Source organism: Drosophila sulfurigaster, chromosome 3 (assembly GCF_023558435.1).
Source record: "Drosophila sulfurigaster albostrigata strain 15112-1811.04 chromosome 3, ASM2355843v2, whole genome shotgun sequence".
Lineage (NCBI taxonomy): Eukaryota > Metazoa > Arthropoda > Insecta > Diptera > Drosophilidae > Drosophila > Drosophila sulfurigaster.
This window is the reverse complement of record NC_084883.1, coordinates 55,897,091-55,918,965: the sequence shown is the minus strand read 5'-3', so window position 1 is coordinate 55,918,965 and position 21,875 is coordinate 55,897,091.

Here is a 21,875-nt window from a genome sequence, read left to right as displayed (position 1 = left end):
AATAGACAGAACTATAAGGACTATATGAATGAAATTTGGTCTGTAGGTAGATATTTTTATTGCGAAACTTTTGATATCCAAATTGCCATTATACGCGCAAAACTCTAGTTGTCCATACCTGGAAAACACATGGAAATTTAAAAATTCCAAAAATGAATTTTAGATTTCCTATTACAAGAGAACTATAAGGACTATAGGAATGCAATATGGTCATTAGGTAGAACACGAGAAAATTGAATTTAAGGACTATATGAATGAATTTTGGTCTGTAGGCAACAATTGTCAAGAAATCTGCCCGATGTCGTTTGCAAACCAAAACTTAGAGCAGTTGGATTACCAGGCTAACATAAACCAGCAGCAAGCAGATGAAGTACAGAAAGTCACTTTCGACAAATGCCTACATAAGACATGCCCACTTATCCCTTTCGCCCACTCTAATATCTTGGTGAGCCACCTAGTCAAGGGGGCATACACAATTTGGCAGACATTCACTTAAATTTTTGGCAAGCCAATATTTGCCTTCAAAGATCACTTGCAATGCCTTCAAATTGTGCAGAACTGTTAAGTAGCAATTGATTAGATTAGCTAAGCAATCTTTGTGAAGCTCGCCTGCCTGACCACGCCCACTTATCAGGTCCACCTTAAGTGATATCTTGGTCCGCCGCCTAGTCAAGCACACGAACATGCATTTCACGCACATTCATCAAAATGTTTGGCATCGAACTTTTCGCTTTCTCACACATACATATATATGTAGATTACTGGTAATGTCTGGAGTAAGTATCTGATTAGTAGCAATTCATTAGAAGCATGTACATACACACTCACACATTCACTTCTAAGCACATACATACACACACACCAATATAGGCGAGGATGTAGATACATAGACAGACGCATACATACAAACAAAAGCACAGCTGAGCCAACGCAGTCCTTGTCCAAACATCTAAGACGCGAGCAATTGCTGTCGTCTTCATTGTCGGCCTTCGGCTTTTGCATACGAAGCCTCGCATCGAAGCGCACGATTTGCAGGCAACTTCGGCTGTTGCTTCGTCGCTTTCGTTTCCACGTTCGGCACGCGTTCGTTCGTCGTGGGCCATCGACGACAACGTCACCGCGTGGCTCTCGATCTCTTCCTCCCTCCCGCTATCTATCCTTTTCGATCTGTCACTCCACGACTATGTGTAGGCATGTGTTTGTGTGTGTGTGTGTGTGTGTGGAGCCAACCCAACTGATGGAAATCCAACTACAGATGAATCAGCTTCAATATATGCATATGCCTGCGAGTGTCAGTGTCGACTAGGTGAATGTGTGTATGTGTGTGCGTGTGATGATAAATGAGTTTTTATTTTGATTTTATTCACTGTTTAGCTTTAGCATTTTTGCATGTGAACTGCTCTCCCTTCCCTTCCCTCTACAATATTTCAAATTTGCAAGCGAGCGATTGCTGTCGTCTTCATTTTCGAGACTTTCGTCGCGGCAAAACCAAATGGACATGCGCTAGCTGGTAGCTGCTAACCTATGCGGCAACTTTGTACCTGGAAAACACATGAAAATTTAAAAATTCCAAAAATAAATTTTAGATTTCTTATTACAAGAGAACTATAAGGACTATATATTTGGGAAAGAGCAACAATTGTCAAGAAATCTGCCCGATGTCGCTTGCAAACCAAAACTTAGAGCAGTTGGATTACCAGGCTAACATAAAGCAGCAGCAAGCAGATGAAGTACAGAAAGTCACTTTCGACAGATGCCTACATAAGACAGAGAGAGTATTTTCTCCCGCTCTGAGAATCCATAGAACAAAGCTGAGCATCGCTGCTGGCAAGTTGGCTAGTGGACAAGTCGTATGAGTAAGTTCATACCGACTCCAATAGATGGCGCTGCAAATGATTTTTTGTAAATTTGCTTGCTCATGATTTCTGTTCGCCTGGTATTTCATCGGCTGAGTTGGCACTTTTGAGTCTTTCACGTCGACTTCAACTGACCAACAACAACAACAACAAATTTAGTCAGTACAACAACAACTACAACAGCATCAAAAATTACAACAACATCAACTAGATTTGGGAAAGAGCAACTGTCAAGAAATCTGGCCGATGTCGCTAACAGCACTTGGATTACCAGGCTTACATAAAGCAGCAGCAAGCAGTTGAAGTACAGAGAACTATAAGGACTATATGAATGCAATTTGGTCTGTAAATAGATATTTTTATTGCGAAACTTTTGATATACAACTTGCCATTATACGCGCAAAACTCTAGTTGTCCATACCTGGAAAACACATGAAAATTTAAAAATTCCAAAAATAAATTTTAGATTTCCTATTACAAGAGAACTATAAGGACTATATGAATGCAATTTGGTCTGTAAATAGACAGAACTATAAGGACTATATGAATGAAATTTGGTCTGTAGATAGATATTTTTATTGCGAAACTTTTGATATACAACTTGCCATTATACGCGCAAAACTCTAGTTGTCCGTACCTGGAACGTACATGAAAATATAAAATTCCAAAAATAAATTTTAGATTTCTTATTACAAGAGAACTATAAGGACTATATGAATGCAATTTGGTCTGTAGGTAGATATTTTTATTGGGAAACTTTTGATATACAACTTGCCATTATACGCGCGAAACTATAGTTGTACATACATGGAAAACACATGAAAATTTAACAAGTAAGAAAGTTACAGTCGAGTGTGCTCGACTGTGAGATACCCGCTACCCATTTTTAATAAAGGCAAAATATTGCGGTATCATTTTCAAAATATACCGAAAATACTAAAAAAATACTAAAAATATACCAAATGGTATGTTTGGTATATCGATACAGCACACCATTCAAAATATACCATAGACGACACAATGTACCAGATTGTCACCCAAAGCAACTCAGACCCCTAGTAAGTAGGCGTTTTTGCCCATACAAAAGTATTTCTTTAATAACTTCCACAATTTTTATCTGATCGCAACCAAATTTTCAGGAATCATAACTACTACAGTAATTATTGTATATACCAAAATTCGTAGCTCTAGCTTTAAAATTACACTTGTTATTCGATTTTTTTGATTTGCGGGGGCGGAAGTGGGCGTGGCAAAAATTTGAAACAAACTTGATCTGCGTGCAAACATAACAAATGCTGTCGAAAAAAAATTATAGCTCTATCTCTTATAGTCTCTGAGATCTAGGTGTTCATACGGACGGACGGACAGACACACAGACACACAGACACACAGACGGACAGACGGACAGACGGACATGGCTATATCGTCTCGGCTGTTGACGCTGATCAAGAATATATATACTTTATAGGGTCGGAGATGCCTCCTTCTACCTGTTACATACATTTCCTGCCGGCACAAAGTTATAATACCCTTCTACCCTATGGGTAGCGGGTATAAAAATTTCAAAAATGAATTTTAGATTTCCTATTACAAGAGAACTATAAGGACTATATGAATGCAATATGGTCAGTAGGTAGAACACGAGAAAATTGAATTTAAGGACTATATGAATGAATTTTGGTCTGTAGGCAACAATTGTCAAGAAATCTGCCCGATGTCGTTTGCAAACCAAAACTTAGAGCAGTTGGATTACCAGGCTAACATAAACCAGCAGCAAGCAGATGAAGTACAGAAAGTCACTTTCGACAAATGCCTACATAAGACATGCCCACTTATCCCTTTCGCCCACTCTAATATCTTGGTGTGCCACCTAGTCAAGGGGGCATACACAATTTGGCAGACATTCACTAAAATTTTTGGCAAGCCAATTTTTGGCTTCAAAGATCACTTGCAATGCCTTCAAATTGTGCAGAACTGTTAAGTAGCAATTGATTAGATTAGCTAGGCAATCTTTGTGAAGCTCGCCTGCCTGACCACGTCCATTTATCAGGTTCACCTCAAGTGATATGTTGGTCCGCCGCCTAGTCAATCACACACACATGCATTTCACACACATTCATCCAAATTTTTGGCATCGACTTTTTCGCTTTCGCACACATACATACATATATATGTATGTAGATTACTGGCAATGTCTGGAGGTTTTGTACAACTGTTAAGTAAGAAATGCGTAACTATTGAACTAGCAAGCTGCGCATTCTTTGTGAAGCCCTCCTGCCTGCCCACGTCCACTTATCAGGTCCGCCCACACTAATACACACAATTTAACAAACATGCATTCACATTTTTGGCATGCAATTTTTACACTCAATCAGTTGCAATGCCTTCGAAAAGTGAACTGATTAGTAGCAATTCATTAGAAGCATGTACGTACACACTCACACATTCACTTCTAAGCACATACATACACACACACCAATATAGGCGAGGATGTAGATACATAGACAGACGCATACATACAAACAAAAGCACAGCTGAGCCAACGCAGTCCTTGTCCAAACATCTAAGACGCGAGCAATTGCTGTCGTCTTCATTGTCGGCCTTCGGCTTTTGCATACGAAGCCTCGCATCGAAGCGCACGATTTGCAGGCAACTTCGGCTGTTGCTTCGTCTGCTGCTTCGTCGCTTTCGTTTCCACGTTCGGCACGCGTTCGTTCGTCGTGGGCCATCGACGACAACGTCACCGCGTGGCTCTCGATCTCTTCCTCCCTCCCGCTATCTATCCTTTTCGATCTGTCACTCCACGACTATGTGTAGGCATGTGTGTGTGTGTGTGTGTGTGTGTGTGTGTGTGTGTGTGTGGAGCTAACCCAACTGATGGAAATCCAACTACAGATGAATCAGCTTCAATATATGCATATGCCTGCGAGTGTCAGTGTCGACTAGGTGAATGTGTGTATGTGTGTGCGTGTGATGATAAATGAGTTTTTATTTTGATTTTATTCACTGTTTAGCTTTGGCATTTTTGCATGTGAACTGCTCTCCCTTCCCTTCCCTCTATTTCAAATTTGCAAGCGAGCGATTGCTGTCGTCTTAATTTTTGAGACTTTCTTCGCGGCAAAACCAAATGGACATGCGCTAGCGGGTAGCTGCTTACCTATGCGGCAACTTTGCGTTGCCAAACTTCACATGCATACACAAGCCAATTAAAGCGAGCAAGTCACAAGTCAGAAGTTGTCGTCTTCATTTTCGAGACTTTCGTCGCGGCAAAACAAAATGGACATGCGCTAGCTGGTAGCTGCTAACCTATGCGGCAACTTTGCGTTGCCAAACTTCACATGCATACACAAGCCAATTAAAGCGAGCAAGTCACATAGACGCATACATACAAACGATCTGCGACTGAACTGAGTGTGTGACGTACGCTGCGGGCTGCGTTCGAGTTGCGTTCGAACGTGTTCGCCGTGTTCACTTATTTCATCTGCAGACTTGTCAGTTTTTAGGCGCTCGTGGTAGCTTTTAATTGGCCAGCAATAACAAGCACATTATCAAAGAGTGTTGCTGTAATTACTTAAGTTGCTGTTGCTTTTGTAATAGCTGAATAAAAAAGAATATAAATACAACTTTTACAATTCTTAAAAGATTTTCTCTTGCAATCCTTAATCAAAACCAAATATATGGAAATTTCCAAATTTTCACGTGTTCGCCAGGTAACGAAAACCTGAGATCCACGTTTATAATGATAAGTTAAATATTAAAAGTTGCGCATTGAAAATATCTACCTACTGACCAAATTTCATTAACATAGTCCTTATAGTTCTTCTGCAATCCGTAATCGAAAGAAGATATTTGGAAATTTGCATGCACATACACACTCACACATGCGCTTCTAAAATGTGCAACTTTCATGAAGCTATTTTACTTGACCATGCCCACTTATCCCTTTCGCCCACTCTAATATCTTGGTGAGCCACCTAGTCAAGGGGGCATACACAATTTGGCAGACATTCACTAAAATTTTTGGCAAGCCAATATTTATCAAAATTTTTGGCTTTCTCACACATACATACATACATACATACATATATATGTAGATTACTGGTAATGTCTGGGGTAAGTATCTGATTAGTAGCAATTCATTAGAAGCATGCACATACACACTCACACATTCACTTCTAAGCACATACATACACACACACCAATATAGGCGAGGATGTAGATACATAGACAGACGCATACATACAAACAAAAGCACAGCTGAGCCAACGCAGTCCTTGTCCAAACATCTAAGACGCGAGCAATTGCTGTCGTCTTCATTGTCGGCCTTCGGCTTTTGCATACGAAGCCTCGCATCGAAGCGCACGATTTGCAGGCAACTTCGGCTGTTGCTTCGTCTGCTGCTTCGTCGCTTTCGTTTCCACGTTCGGCACGCGTTCGTTCGTCGTGGGCCATCGACGACAACGTCTCCGCATGGCTCTCGATCTCTTCCTCCCTCCCGCTCTCTATCCTTTTCGATCTGTCACTCCACGACTGTGTGTAGGCATGTGTATGTGTGTGTGTGTGTGGAGCCAGCCCAACTGATGGAAATCCAACTGCAGATGAATCAGCTTCAATATATGCATATGCCTGAGTGTGTCAGTGTCGACTAGGTGAATGTGTGTATGTGTGTGCGTGTGATGATAAATGAGTTTTTATTTTGATTTTATTCACTGTTTGGCATTGGTATTTTTGCATTTGAACTGCTCTCCCTTCCCTTCCCTCTACAATATTTCAAATTTGCAAGCGAGCGATTGCTGTCGTCTTCATTTTCGAGACTTTCGTCGCGGCAAAACAAAATGGACATGCGCTAGCTGGTAGCTGCTAACCTATGCGGCAACTTTGTACTTTGCAAACCAAAACTTAGAGCAGTTGGATTACCAGGCTAACATAAAGCAGCAGCAAGCAGATGAAGTACAGAAAGTCACTTTCGACAGATGCCTACATAAGACAGAGAGAGTATTTTCTCCCGCTCTGAGAATCCATAGAACAAAGCTGAGCATCGCTGCTGGCAAGTTGGCTAGTGGACAAGTCGTATGAGTAAGTTCATACCGACTCCAATAGATGGCGCTGCAAATGATTTTTTGTAAATTTGCTTGCTCATGATTTCTGTTCGCCTGGTATTTCATCGGCTGAGTTGGCACTTTTGAGTCTTTCACGTTGACTTCAACTGACCAACAACAACAACAACAAATTTAGTCAGTACAACAACAACTACAACAGCATCAAAAATTACAACAACATCAACTAGATTTGGGAAAGAGCAAGAAATCTGGCCGATGTCGCTAACAGCACTTGGATTACCAGGCTTACTTAAAGCAGCAGCAAGCAGTTGAAGTACAGAGAACTATAAGGACTATATGAATGCAATATGGTCAGTAGGTAGAACACGAGAAAATTGAATTTAAGGACTATATGAATGAATTTTGGTCTGTAGGCAACAATTGTCAAGAAATCTGCCCGATGTCGTTTGCAAACCAAAACTTAGAGCAGTTGGATTACCAGGCTAACATAAACCAGCAGCAAGCAGATGAAGTACAGAAAGTCACTTTCGACAAATGCCTACATAAGACATGCCCACTTATCCCTTTCGCCTACTCTAATATCTTTGTGAGCCACCTAGTCAAGGGGCATACACAATTTGGCAGACATTCACTTAAATTTTGGCAAGCCAATATTTGCCTTCAAAGATCACTTGCAATGCCTTCAAATTGTGCAGAACTGTTAAGTAGCAATTGATTAGATTAGCTAAGCAATCTTTGTGAAGCTCGCCTGCCTGACCACGCCCACTTATCAGGTCCACCTTAAGTGATATCTTGGTCCGCCACCTAGTCAAGCACACACACATGCATTTCACACACATTCATCCAAATTTTTGGCATCGACTTTTCGCTTTCGCACACATACATACATACATATGTATGTAGATTACTGGAAATGTCTGGAGGTTTTGTACAACTGTTAAGTAAGAAATGCGTAACTATTGAACTAGCAAGCTGCGAATTCTTTGTGAAGCCCTCCTGCCTGACTACGTCCACTTCTCAGTTTCGCAATAAAAATATCTACCAACTGACCATATTGCATTCATATAGTCCTTACACTTCTCTTGTAATAGGTAATCGAAAAAATATTTTTGGAATTTTCAAATTTTCACGTGTTTTCCAGGTATGGACAACTAGAGATTTGCGCGTATAATGACAAGTTGTATATCAAAAATCCTAGATATATCTACCTACTGTCAAAAATTCGTTAACATAATCCCTATAGTTCTTCTGCAATCCGTAATCGAAAGAAGATATTTGGAAATTTGCATGCACATACACACTCACACATGCGCTTCTAAAGTGTGCAACCTTCATGAAGCTATTCTGCTTGACCATGCCCACTTATCCCTTTCGCCCACTCTAATATCTTGGTCCGCCGCCTAGTCAAGCACACACACATGCATTTCACACAAATTCATCAAAATTTTTGGCATCGACTTTTTCGCATTCGCACACATACATAAATATGTATGTACATATGTATGTAGATTACTGGTTATGTCTAGAGGTTAAGTAAGAAATGCTTAACTATTGAACTAGCAAGCTGCGAATTCTTTGTGAAGCCCTCCTGCCTGCCCACGTCCACTTATCAGGTCCGCCCACACTAATACACACAATTTAACAAACATGCATTCACATTTTTGGCATGCAATTTTTACACTCAATCAGTTGCAATGCCTTCGAAAAGTGAACTGATTAGTAGCAATTCATTAGAAGCATGCACATACACACTCACACATTCACTTCTAAGCACATACATACACACACACCAATATAGGCGAGCATGTAGATACATAGACAGACGCATACATACAAATGAAAGCACAGCTGAGCCAACGCAGTCCTTGTCCAAACATCTAAGACGTGAGCAATTGCTGTCGTCTTCATTGTCGGCCTTCGGCTTTTGCATACGAAGCCTCGCATCGAAGCGCACGATTTGCAGGCAACTTCGGCTGTTGCTTCGTCTGCTGCTTCGTCGTTTTCGTTTCCACGTTCGGCACGCGTTCGTTCGTCGTGGGCCATCAACGACAACGTCACCGCGTGGCTCTCGATCTCTTCCTCCCTCCCGCTCTCTATCCTTTTCGATCTGTCACTCCACGACTGTGTGTAGGCATGTGTATGTGTGTGTGTGTGTGGACCCAGCCCAACTGATGGAAATCCAACTGCAGATGAATCAGCTTCAATATATGCATATGCCTGAGTGTGTCAGTGTCGACTAGGTGAATGTGTGTATGTGTGTGCGTGTGATGATAAATGAGTTTTTATTTTGATTTTATTCACTGTTTAGCTTTGGCATTTTTGCATGTGAACTGCTCTCCCTTCCCTTCCCTCTACAATATTTCAAATTTGCAAGCGAGCGATTGCTGTCGTCTTCATTTTCGAGACTTTCGTCGCGGCAAAACCAAATGGACATGCGCTAGCTGGTAGCTGCTAACCTATGCGGCAACTTTGTACCTGGAAAACACATGAAAATTTAAAAATTCCAAAAATAAATTTTAGATTTCTTATTACAAGAGAACTATAAGGACTATACATTTGGGAAAGAGCAACAATTGTCAAGAAATCTGCCCGATGTCGCTTGCAAACCAAAACTTAGAGCAGTTGGATTACCAGGCTAACATAAAGCAGCAGCAAGCAGATGAAGTACAGAAAGTCACTTTCGACAGATGCCTACATAAGACAGAGAGAGTATTTTCTCCCGCTCTGAGAATCCATAGAACAAAGCTGAGCATCGCTGCTGGCAAGTTGGCTAGTGGACAAGTCGTATGAGTAAGTTCATACCGACTCCAATAGATGGCGCTGCAAATGATTTTTTGTAAATTTGCTTGCTCATGATTTCTGTTCGCCTGGTATTTCATCGGCTGAGTTGGCACTTTTGAGTCTTTCACGTTGACTTCAACTGACCAACAACAACAACAACAAATTTAGTCAGTACAACAACAACTACAACAGCATCAAAAATTACAACAACATCAACTAGATTTGGGAAAGAGCAAGAAATCTGGCCGATGTCGCTAACAGCACTTGGATTACCAGGCTTACTTAAAGCAGCAGCAAGCAGTTGAAGTACAGAGAACTATAAGGACTATATGAATGCAATATGGTCAGTAGGTAGAACACGAGAAAATTGAATTTAAGGACTATATGAATGAATTTTGGTCTGTAGGCAACAATTGTCAAGAAATCTGCCCGATGTCGTTTGCAAACCAAAACTTAGAGCAGTTGGATTACCAGGCTAACATAAACCAGCAGCAAGCAGATGAAGTACAGAAAGTCACTTTCGACAAATGCCTACATAAGACATGCCCACTTATCCCTTTCGCCTATTCTAATATCTTTAAGAGCCACCTAGTCAAGGGGCATACACAATTTGGCAGACATTCACTTAAATTTTTGGCAAGCCAATATTTGCCTTCAAAGATCACTTGCAATGCCTTCAAATTGTGCAGAACTGTTAAGTAGCAATTGATTAGATTAGTTAAGCAATCTTTGTGAAGCTCGCCTGCCTGACCACGCCCACTTATCAGGTCCACCTTAAGTGATATCTTGGTCCGCCACCTAGTCAAGCACACACACATGCATTTCACACACATTCATCCAAATTTTTGGCATAGACTTTTTCGCATTCGCACACATACATACATACATATGTATGTAGATTACTGGCAATGTCTGGAGGTTTTGTACAACTGTTAAGTAAGAAATGCGTAACTATTGAACTAGCAAGCTGCGAATTCTTTGTGAAGCCCTCCTGCCTGACTACGTCCACTTCTCAGTTTCGCAATAAAAATATCTACCTACTGACCAAATTTCATTCATATAGTCCTTACACTTCTCTTGTAATAGTGTGGTAGTTATACACACACGTAATAAAACAATACGAATTGCAGCTTAGCGTCCGATTTATTCTGCTGCTCGATCAAGACTGACCGCGTAGCTTAATTATGTATAATACGAATGTGAAAAGAGAGAAATGATAAAGAGAGCCAATATCGAGAGAGAGAGTTCGGATAGCCGAGAGAGCATCGAGTTAAAGTATATGTATGTATGTGTGTGTAGGCACACGTCCTACTACAACTCGGCCATCCTGCGAACCAGATCTCCTGATCTTGACTTTACAAAGAATAAAAATAAATCTTAACTAATACTTTTACTATTATTTCGTACAGTAAAACATTTTTATACATTTTTACTTATTATTTAATTCTTGCCTGATTAAATCATCGAAAAGTTTCTTCCACGTAAACATGGAAGTAGCCATTTTTCAAATCAAATTTTGTGAATGTTGCTGAGTTCACTAATTTGATAAATCTTTGTTGTTCTTAACTATTTTCTTCTAATAATTCCATAAAAGTTTTTTTTCATTTAATCTATCGCCCTTAATAAATTGATCCTCTAATAGTTGTGATTTAGCATAACAATCTCGTAACAGTTGTGAGTTAGCATGACAATCTCGTAACAGTTGTGGTTTAGCATAACAATCTCGTAACAGTTGTGGTTTAGCAAAAATATTTCCTAACAGTTTGTTTTCATTATTCGTTCTGTTATCGTTAACAGTCTGTGCCCCTAACAATTGTTACCTAACAGTTGATGTCCCTAACAGTTGTTGCCTAACAGTTGATGTCCCTAACAGTTGTTGCCCAACAATCTGTGTTCCTAACAGATGTTGCCTAATAATCTATGTTCCTAACAGTTGTTGCCTAACAGTCTGTGTTCCTAACAGATGTTGCCTTGTGATGACGCGATCTTCTCCCAAATGCGTGCACATGATTTTCCGTCGAACTCTAGCGTAGCTTCCTTTCCGAGTGCGAGCGAGACCGCTGATCCACATTTTACTTCGTTTAGCTCAATTCTTCTCTTCTCCAGTACTGCCCGTTACATTTCCAGTGCTGCCCATAGCTTGACATACAGAACTGCTGACGTTGTTGTTGTCGTTGTTGCCATCGCCCAAATTCGCGACTTCTGGCGCCGAACGCTGTGCACAAATCGAGTAAGTGTGTGTGGCGCCGTTGTTGTTTGTGTCGATCCGTTGCTGTCGTTGTTGTTGTCGCCCAAATTCGCGACTTCTGGCGCCGAACGCTGTGCAGCTGCGCGTAAAAACTGTGTGGCGCCGTTGTTGTTGTCTATTTCTGTTGTAGACATCTGATGTGCAGCTGCGTTGTACTGAGAATTTCGCAATTCCTCTTTGCTTAAACGTAATTCTTCTTGCGACTTTTCAATGGTGTTTAGCAAATCCTGGTGAACACCCTCTCCTCTGTCAGAATTTTCGCGAACATTTTGAGTCTGATCATGACGCTCGTTGTTGTTGTGCAATTCCTTTTCTTGGCCAAACAAAATATTAGCCAAACTTAATAAATCGTTGCTTCCTGCTGGTACTCTTTTAAACTTCTCTGGTGAAACATCGAGCCACCGTTTTATTAATTTCGCTTTTCTGCCTGTCGTGGGCAAACATAGCTCTGTTAGCCACTTTTTTAACTGGGCCGTAGCGTATTTGTCAAATGTAGACGTGTTCATAATTTTTTTTTTTTCTTCATGCCGATCCCACTTCTGAATTTGTGGTAGTTATACACACACGTAATAAAACAATACGAATTGCAGCTTAGCGTCCGATTTATTCTGCTGCTCGATCAAGACTGACCGCGTAGCTTAATTATGTATAATACGAATGTGAAAAGAGAGAAATGATAAAGAGAGCCAATATCGAGAGAGAGAGTTCGGATAGCCGAGAGAGCATCGAGTTAAAGTATATGTATGTATGTGTGTGTAGGCACACGTCCTACTACAATAGGTAATCGAAAAAATATTTTTGGAATTTTCAAATTTTCACGTGTTTTCCAGGTATGGACAACTAGAGATTTGCGCGCATAATGACAAGTTGTATATCAAAAATCCTAGATATATCTACCTACTGTCAAAAATTCGTTAACATAATCCCTATAGTTCTTCTGCAATCCGTAATCGAAAGAAGATATTTGGAAATTTGCATGCACATACACACTCACACATGCGCTTCTAAAGTGTGCAACCTTCATGAAGCTATTCTGCTTGACCATGCCCACTTATCCCTTTCGCCCACTCTAATATCTTGGTCCGCCGCCTAGTCAATCACACACACATGCATTTGACACACATTCATCAAAATTTTTGGCATTGACTTTTTCGCATTCGCACACATACATAAATATGTATGTACATATGTATGTAGATTACTGGTTATTTCTAGAGGTTAAGTAAGAAATGCTTAACTATTGAACTAGCAAGCTGCGAATTCTTTGTGAAGCCCTCCTGCCTGCCCACGTCCACTTATCAGGTCAGCCCACACTAATACACACAATTTAACAAACATGCATTCACATTTTTGGCATGCAATTTTTACACTCAATCAGTTGCAATGCCTTCGAAAAGTGAACTGATTAGTAGCAATTCATTAGAAGCATGCACATACACACTCACACATTCACTTCTAAGCACATACATACACACACACCAATATAGGCGAGCATGTAGATACATAGACAGACGCATACATACAAATGAAAGCACAGCTGAGCCAACGCAGTCCTTGTCCAAACATCTAAGACGTGAGCAATTGCTGTCGTCTTCATTGTCGGCCTTCGGCTTTTGCATACGAAGCCTCGCATCGAAGCGCACGATTTGCAGGCAACTTCGGCTGTTGCTTCGTCTGCTGCTTCGTCGTTTTCGTTTCCACGTTCGGCACGCGTTCGTTCGTCGTGGGCCATCAACGACAACGTCACCGCGTGGCTCTCGATCTCTTCCTCCCTCCCGCTCTCTATCCTTTTCGATCTGTCACTCCACGACTGTGTGTAGGCATGTGTATGTGTGTGTGTGTGTGGACCCAGCCCAACTGATGGAAATCCAACTGCAGATGAATCAGCTTCAATATATGCATATGCCTGGAGTGTGTCAGTGTCGACTAGGTGAATGTGTGTATGTGTGTGCGTGTGATGATAAATGAGTTTTTATTTTGATTTTATTCACTGTTTAGCTTTGGCATTTTTGCATGTGAACTGCTCTCCCTTCCCTTCCCTCTACAATATTTCAAATTTGCAAGCGAGCGATTGCTGTCGTCTTCATTTTCGAGACTTTCGTCGCGGCAAAACCAAATGGACATGCGCTAGCTGGTAGCTGCTAACCTATGCGGCAACTTTGTACCTGGAAAACACATGAAAATTTAAAAATTCCAAAAATAAATTTTAGATTTCTTATTACAAGAGAACTATAAGGACTATACATTTGGGAAAGAGCAACAATTGTCAAGAAATCTGCCCGATGTCGCTTGCAAACCAAAACTTAGAGCAGTTGGATTACCAGGCTAACATAAAGCAGCAGCAAGCAGATGAAGTACAGAAAGTCACTTTCGACAGATGCCTACATAAGACAGAGAGAGTATTTTCTCCCGCTCTGAGAATCCATAGAACAAAGCTGAGCATCGCTGCTGGCAAGTTGGCTAGTGGACAAGTCGTATGAGTAAGTTCATACCGACTCAATAGATGGCGCTGCAAATGATTTTTGTAAATTTGCTTGCTCATGATTTCTGTTCGCCTGGTATTTCATCGGCTGAGTTGGCACTTTTGAGTCTTTCACGTTGACTTCAACTGACCAACAACAACAACAACAAATTTAGTCAGTACAACAACAACTACAACAGCATCAAAAATTACAACAACATCAACTAGATTTGGGAAAGAGCAAGAAATCTGGCCGATGTCGCTAACAGCACTTGGATTACCAGGCTTACTTAAAGCAGCAGCAAGCAGTTGAAGTACAGAGAACTATAAGGACTATATGAATGCAATATGGTCAGTAGGTAGAACACGAGAAAATTGAATTTAAGGACTATATGAATGAATTTTGGTCTGTAGGCAACAATTGTCAAGAAATCTGCCCGATGTCGTTTGCAAACCAAAACTTAGAGCAGTTGGATTACCAGGCTAACATAAACCAGCAGCAAGCAGATGAAGTACAGAAAGTCACTTTCGACAAATGCCTACATAAGACATGCCCACTTATCCCTTTCGCCTATTCTAATATCTTTAAGAGCCACCTAGTCAAGGGGCATACACAATTTGGCAGACATTCACTTAAATTTTGGCAAGCCAATATTTGCCTTCAAAGATCACTTGCAATGCCTTCAAATTGTGCAGAACTGTTAAGTAGCAATTGATTAGATTAGTTAAGCAATCTTTGTGAAGCTCGCCTGCCTGACCACGCCCACTTATCAGGTCCACCTTAAGTGATATCTTGGTCCGCCACCTAGTCAAGCACACACACATGCATTTCACACACATTCATCCAAATTTTTGGCATAGACTTTTTCGCATTCGCACACATACATACATACATATGTATGTAGATTACTGGCAATGTCTGGAGGTTTTGTACAACTGTTAAGTAAGAAATGCGTAACTATTGAACTAGCAAGCTGCGAATTCTTTGTGAAGCCCTCCTGCCTGACTACGTCCACTTCTCAGTTTCGCAATAAAAATATCTACCTACTGACCAAATTTCATTCATATAGTCCTTACACTTCTCTTGTAATAGTGTGGTAGTTATACACACACGTAATAAAACAATACGAATTGCAGCTTAGCGTCCGATTTATTCTGCTGCTCGATCAAGACTGACCGCGTAGCTTAATTATGTATAATACGAATGTGAAAAGAGAGAAATGATAAAGAGAGCCAATATCGAGAGAGAGAGTTCGGATAGCCGAGAGAGCATCGAGTTAAAGTATATGTATGTATGTGTGTGTAGGCACACGTCCTACTACAACTCGGCCATCCTGCGAACCAGATCTCCTGATCTTGACTTTACAAAGAATAAAAATAAATCTTAACTAATACTTTTACTATTATTTCGTACAGTAAAACATTTTTATACATTTTTACTTATTATTTAATTCTTGCCTGATTAAATCATCGAAAAGTTTCTTCCACGTAAACATGGAAGTAGCCATTTTTCAAATCAAATTTTGTGAATGTTGCTGAGTTCACTAATTTGATAAATCTTTGTTGTTCTTAACTATTTTCTTCTAATAATTCCATAAAAGTTTTTTTTTTCATTTAATCTATCGCCCTTAATAAATTGATCCTCTAATAGTTGTGATTTAGCATAACAATCTCGTAACAGTTGTGAGTTAGCATGACAATCTCGTAACAGTTGTGGTTTAGCATAACAATCTCGTAACAGTTGTGGTTTAGCAAAAATATTTCCTAACAGTTTGTTTTCATTATTCGTTCTGTTATCGTTAACAGTCTGTGCCCCTAACAATTGTTACCTAACAGTTGATGTCCCTAACAGTTGTTGCCTAACAGTTGATGTCCCTAACAGTTGTTGCCCAACAATCTGTGTTCCTAACAGATGTTGCCTAATAATCTATGTTCCTAACAGTTGTTGCCTAACAGTCTGTGTTCCTAACAGATGTTGCCTTGTGATGACGCGATCTTCTCCCAAATGCGTGCACATGATTTTCCGTCGAACTCTAGCGTAGCTTCCTTTCCGAGTGCGAGCGAGACCGCTGATCCACATTTTACTTCGTTTAGCTCAATTCTTCTCTTCTCCAGTACTGCCCGTTACATTTCCAGTGCTGCCCATAGCTTGACATACAGAACTGCTGACGTTGTTGTTGTCGTTGTTGCCATCGCCCAAATTCGCGACTTCTGGCGCCGAACGCTGTGCACAAATCGAGTAAGTGTGTGTGGCGCCGTTGTTGTTTGTGTCGATCCGTTGCTGTCGTTGTTGTTGTCGCCCAAATTCGCGACTTCTGGCGCCGAACGCCGTGCAGCTGCGCGTAAAACTGTGTGGCGCCGTTGTTGTTGTCTATTTCTGTTGTAGACATCTGATGTGCAGCTGCGTTGTACTGAGAATTTCGCAATTCCTCTTTGCTTAAACGTAATTCTTCTTGCGACTTTTCAATGGTGTTTAGCAAATCCTGGTGAACACCCTCTCCTCTGTCAGAATTTTCGCGAACATTTTGAGTCTGATCATGACGCTCGTTGTTGTTGTGCAATTCCTTTTCTTGGCCAAACAAAATATTAGCCAAACTTAATAAATCGTTGCTTCCTGCTGGTACTCTTTTAAACTTCTCTGGTGAAACATCGAGCCACCGTTTTATTAATTTCGCTTTTCTGCCTGTCGGGCAAACATAGCTCTGTTAGCCACTTTTTAACTGGGCCGTAGCGTATTTGTCAAATGTAGACGTGTTCATAATTTTTTTTTTTTTTTCTTCATGCCGATCCCACTTCTGAATTTGTGGTAGTTATACACACACGTAATAAAACAATACGAATTGCAGCTTAGCGTCCGATTTATTCTGCTGCTCGATCAAGACTGACCGCGTAGCTTAATTATGTATAATACGAATGTGAAAAGAGAGAAATGATAAAGAGAGCCAATATCGAGAGAGAGAGTTCGGATAGCCGAGAGAGCATCGAGTTAAAGTATATGTATGTATGTGTGTGTAGGCACACGTCCTACTACAATAGGTAATCGAAAAATATTTTTTGGAATTTTCAAATTTTCACGTGTTTTCCAGGTATGGACAACTAGAGATTTGCGCGCATAATGACAAGTTGTATATCAAAAATCCTAGATATATCTACCTACTGTCAAAAATTCGTTAACATAATCCCTATAGTTCTTCTGCAATCCGTAATCGAAAGAAGATATTTGGAAATTTGCATGCACATACACACTCACACATGCGCTTCTAAAGTGTGCAACCTTCATGAAGCTATTCTGCTTGACCATGCCCACTTATCCCTTTCGCCCACTCTAATATCTTGGTCCGCCGCCTAGTCAATCACACACACATGCATTTGACACACATTCATCAAAATTTTTGGCATTGACTTTTTCGCATTCGCACACATACATAAATATGTATGTACATATGTATGTAGATTACTGGTTATTTCTAGAGGTTAAGTAAGAAATGCTTAACTATTGAACTAGCAAGCTGCGAATTCTTTGTGAAGCCCTCCTGCCTGCCCACGTCCACTTATCAGGTCAGCCCACACTAATACACACAATTTAACAAACATGCATTCACATTTTTGGCATGCAATTTTTACACTCAATCAGTTGCAATGCCTTCGAAAAGTGAACTGATTAGTAGCAATTCATTAGAAGCATGCACATACACACTCACACATTCACTTCTAAGCACATACATACACACACACCAATATAGGCGAGGATGTAGATACATAGACAGACGCATACATACAAACAAAAGCACAGCTGAGCCAACGCAGTCCTTGTCCAAACATCTAAGACACGAGCAATTGCTGTCGTCTTCATTGTCGGCCTTCGGCTTTTGCATACGAAGCCTCGCATCGAAGCGCACGATTTGCAGGCAACTTCGGCTGTTGCTTCGTCTGCTGCTTCGTCGTTTTCGTTTCCACGTTCGGCACGCGTTCGTTCGTCGTGGGCCATCGACGACAACGTCACCGCGTGGCTCTCGATCTCTTCCTCCCTCCCGCTCTCTATCCTTTTCGATCTGTCACTCCACGACTATGTGTAGGCATGTTTTGTGTGTGTGTGTGTGTGTGTGTGTGTGTGTGTGGAGCCAGCCCAACTGATGGAAATCCAACTACAGATGAATCAGCTTCAATATATGCATATGCCTGCGAGTGTCAGTGTCGACTAGGTGAATGTGTGTATGTGTGTGCGTGTGATGATAAATGAGTTTTTATTTTGATTTTATTCACTGTTTAGCTTTGGCATTTTTGCATGTGAACTGCTCTCCCTTCCCTTCCCTCTCCAATATTTCAAATTTGCAAGCGAGCGATTGCTGTCGTCTTCATTTTCGAGACTTTCGTCGCGGCAAAACAAAATGGACATGCGCTAGCGGGTAGCTGCTGACCTATGCGGCAACTTTGCGTTGCCAAACTTCACATGCATACACAAGCCAATTAAAGCGAGCAAGTCACATAGACGCATACATACAAACGATCTGCGACTGAACTGAGTGTGTGACGTACGCTGCGCGCTGCTTTCGAGTTGCGTTCGAGTTGCGTTCGAAGTTTGCACGTGTTCGCCGTGTTCACTTGTTTCATCTGCAGACTTGTCAGTTTTTTTGGCGCTCGTGGTAGCTTTTAATTGGCCAGCAATAACAAGCACATTATCAAAAATTGTTGCTGTAATTACTTAAGTTGCTGTTGCTTTTGTAATAGCTGAATAAAAAAAGAATATAAATACAACTTTTACAATTCTTAAAGGATTTTCAATTGCAATCCGTAATCAAAACCAAATATATGGAAATTTCCAAATTTTCACGTGTTTGCCAGGTAACGAAAACCTGAGATCCACGTTTATAATGATAAGTTAAATATTAAAAGTTGCGCATTAAAAATATCTACCTACTGACCAAATTTCATTAACATAGTCCTTATAGTTTTCTTGCAATCCGTAATCGAAAGAAGATATTTGGAAATTTGCATGCACATACACACTCACACATGCGCTTCTAAAATGTGCAACTTTCATGAAGCTATTTTACTTGACCATGCCCACATATCTCTTTCGCCCACTCTAATATCTTGGTCCGCCGCCTAGTCAAGCACACACACATGCATTTCACACACATTCATCAAAATTTTTGGCATCGAACTTTTCGCTTTCTCACACATACATACATACATACATATATGTAGATTACTGGTAATGTCTGGAGTAAGTATCTGATTAGTAGCAATTCATTAGAAGCATGTACATACACACTCACACATTCACTTCTAAGCACATACATACACACACACCAATATAGGCGAGGATGTAGATACATAGACAGACGCATACATACAAACGAAAGCACAGCTGAGCCAACGCAGTCCTTGTCCAAACATCTAAGACGCGAGCAATTGCTGTCGTCTTCATTGTCGGCCTTCGGCTTTTGCATACGAAGCCTCGCATCGAAGCGCACGATTTGCAGGCAACTTCGGCTGTTGCTTCGTCTGCTGCTTCGTCGCTTTCGTTTCCACGTTCGGCACGCGTTCGTTCGTCGTGGGCCATCGACGACAACGTCACCGCGTGGCTCTCGATCTCTTCATCCCTCCCGCTCTCTATCCTTTTCGATCTGTCACTCCACGACTGTGTGTAGGCATGTGTATGTGTGTGTGTGTGTGTGTGGAGCCAGCCCAACTGATGGAAATCCAACTGCAGATGAATCAGCTTCAATATATGCATATGCCTGAGTGTGTCAGTGTCGACTAGGTGAATGTGTGTATGTGTGTGCGTGTGATGATAAATGAGTTTTTATTTTGATTTTATTCACTGTTTGGCTTTGGTATTTTTGCATGTGAACTGCTCTCCCTTCCCTTCCGTCTACAATATTTCAAATTTGCAAGCGAGCGATTGCTGTCGTCTTCATTTTCGAGACTTTCGTCGCGGCAAAACCAAATGGACATGCGCTAGCGGGTAGCTGCTAACCTATGCGGCAACTTTGCATTGCCAAACTTCACATGCATACACAAGCCAATTAAAGCGAGCAAGTAGACACATAGACGCATACATACAAACGATCTGCGACTGAGCTGAGTGTGTGACGTACACTGCGCGCTGCGTTCGAGTTGCGTTCGAACGTGTTCGCAGTGTTCACTTGTTTCATCTGCAGACTTGTCAGTTTTTTGGCGCTCGTGGTGGCTTTTGATTGGCTAGCAATAACAAACACATTATCAACAATTGTTGCTGTAATTACTGCTGTTGCTTTTGTAATAGCCGAATAACAAAGAATATAAATACAACTTTTAAAAATCTTAAAGGATTTTCTCTTGCAATCCGCAATCGAACCAAAATATATGGAAATTTTCAAATTTGCACGTGTTCGCCAGGTAACGAAAACCAGGGATCCCCGTTTATAATGATAAGTTATATATTAAAAGTTGCGCATTGAAAATATCTAGCTACTAACGATTTCTGCTGATTTCTGATCGCCTGTTATTTCATCGGCTGAGTTGGCACTTTTGAGCCTTTCACGCCGACTTCAACTGACCAACAACAAGAAATTTAGTCAGTACAACAACAACTACAACAACATCAAAAATTACAACAACTACATTTGGGAAAGAGCAACAATTGTTAAGAAATCTGCCCGATGTCACTTGCAAACCAAAACTTAGAGCAGTTGGATTACCAGGCTAACATAAAGCAACAGCAAGCAGATGAAGTACAGAAAGTCACTTTCGACAGATGCCTACATAAGACAGAGAGAGTATTTTCTCCCGCTCTGAGAATCCATAGAACAAAGCTGAGCATCGCTGCTGGCAAGTTGGCTAGTGGACAAGTCGTATGAGTAAGTTCATACCGAATCCAATAGATGGCGCTGCAAATGAGTTTTTTGTAAATTTGCTTGCTCATGATTTCTGTTCGCCTGGTATTTCATCGGCTGAGTTGGCACTTTTGAGTCTTTCACGTTGACTTCAACTGACCAACAACAACAACAACAAATTTAGTCAGTACAACAACAACTACAACAGCATCAAAAATTACAACAACATCAACTAGATTTGGGAAAGAGCAACTGTCAAGAAATCTGGCCGATGTCGCTAACAGCACTTGGATTACCAGGCTTACATAAAGCAGCAGCAAGCAGTTGAAGTACAGAGAACTATAAGGACTATATGAATGCAATTTGGTCTGTAAATAGATATTTTTATTGCGAAACTTTTGATATACAACTTGCCATTATACGCGCAAAACTATAGTTGTACATACCTGGAAAACACATGAAAATTTAAAAATTCCAAAAATAAATATTATATTTCCTATTACAAGAGAACTATAAGGACTATATGAATGAATTTTGGTCTCTAGGTAGATAGTTTTATTGCGAAACTTTTGATATACAACTTGCCATTATACGCGCAAAACTCTAGTTGTTCATACCTGGAAAACACATGAAAATTTAAAAATTCCA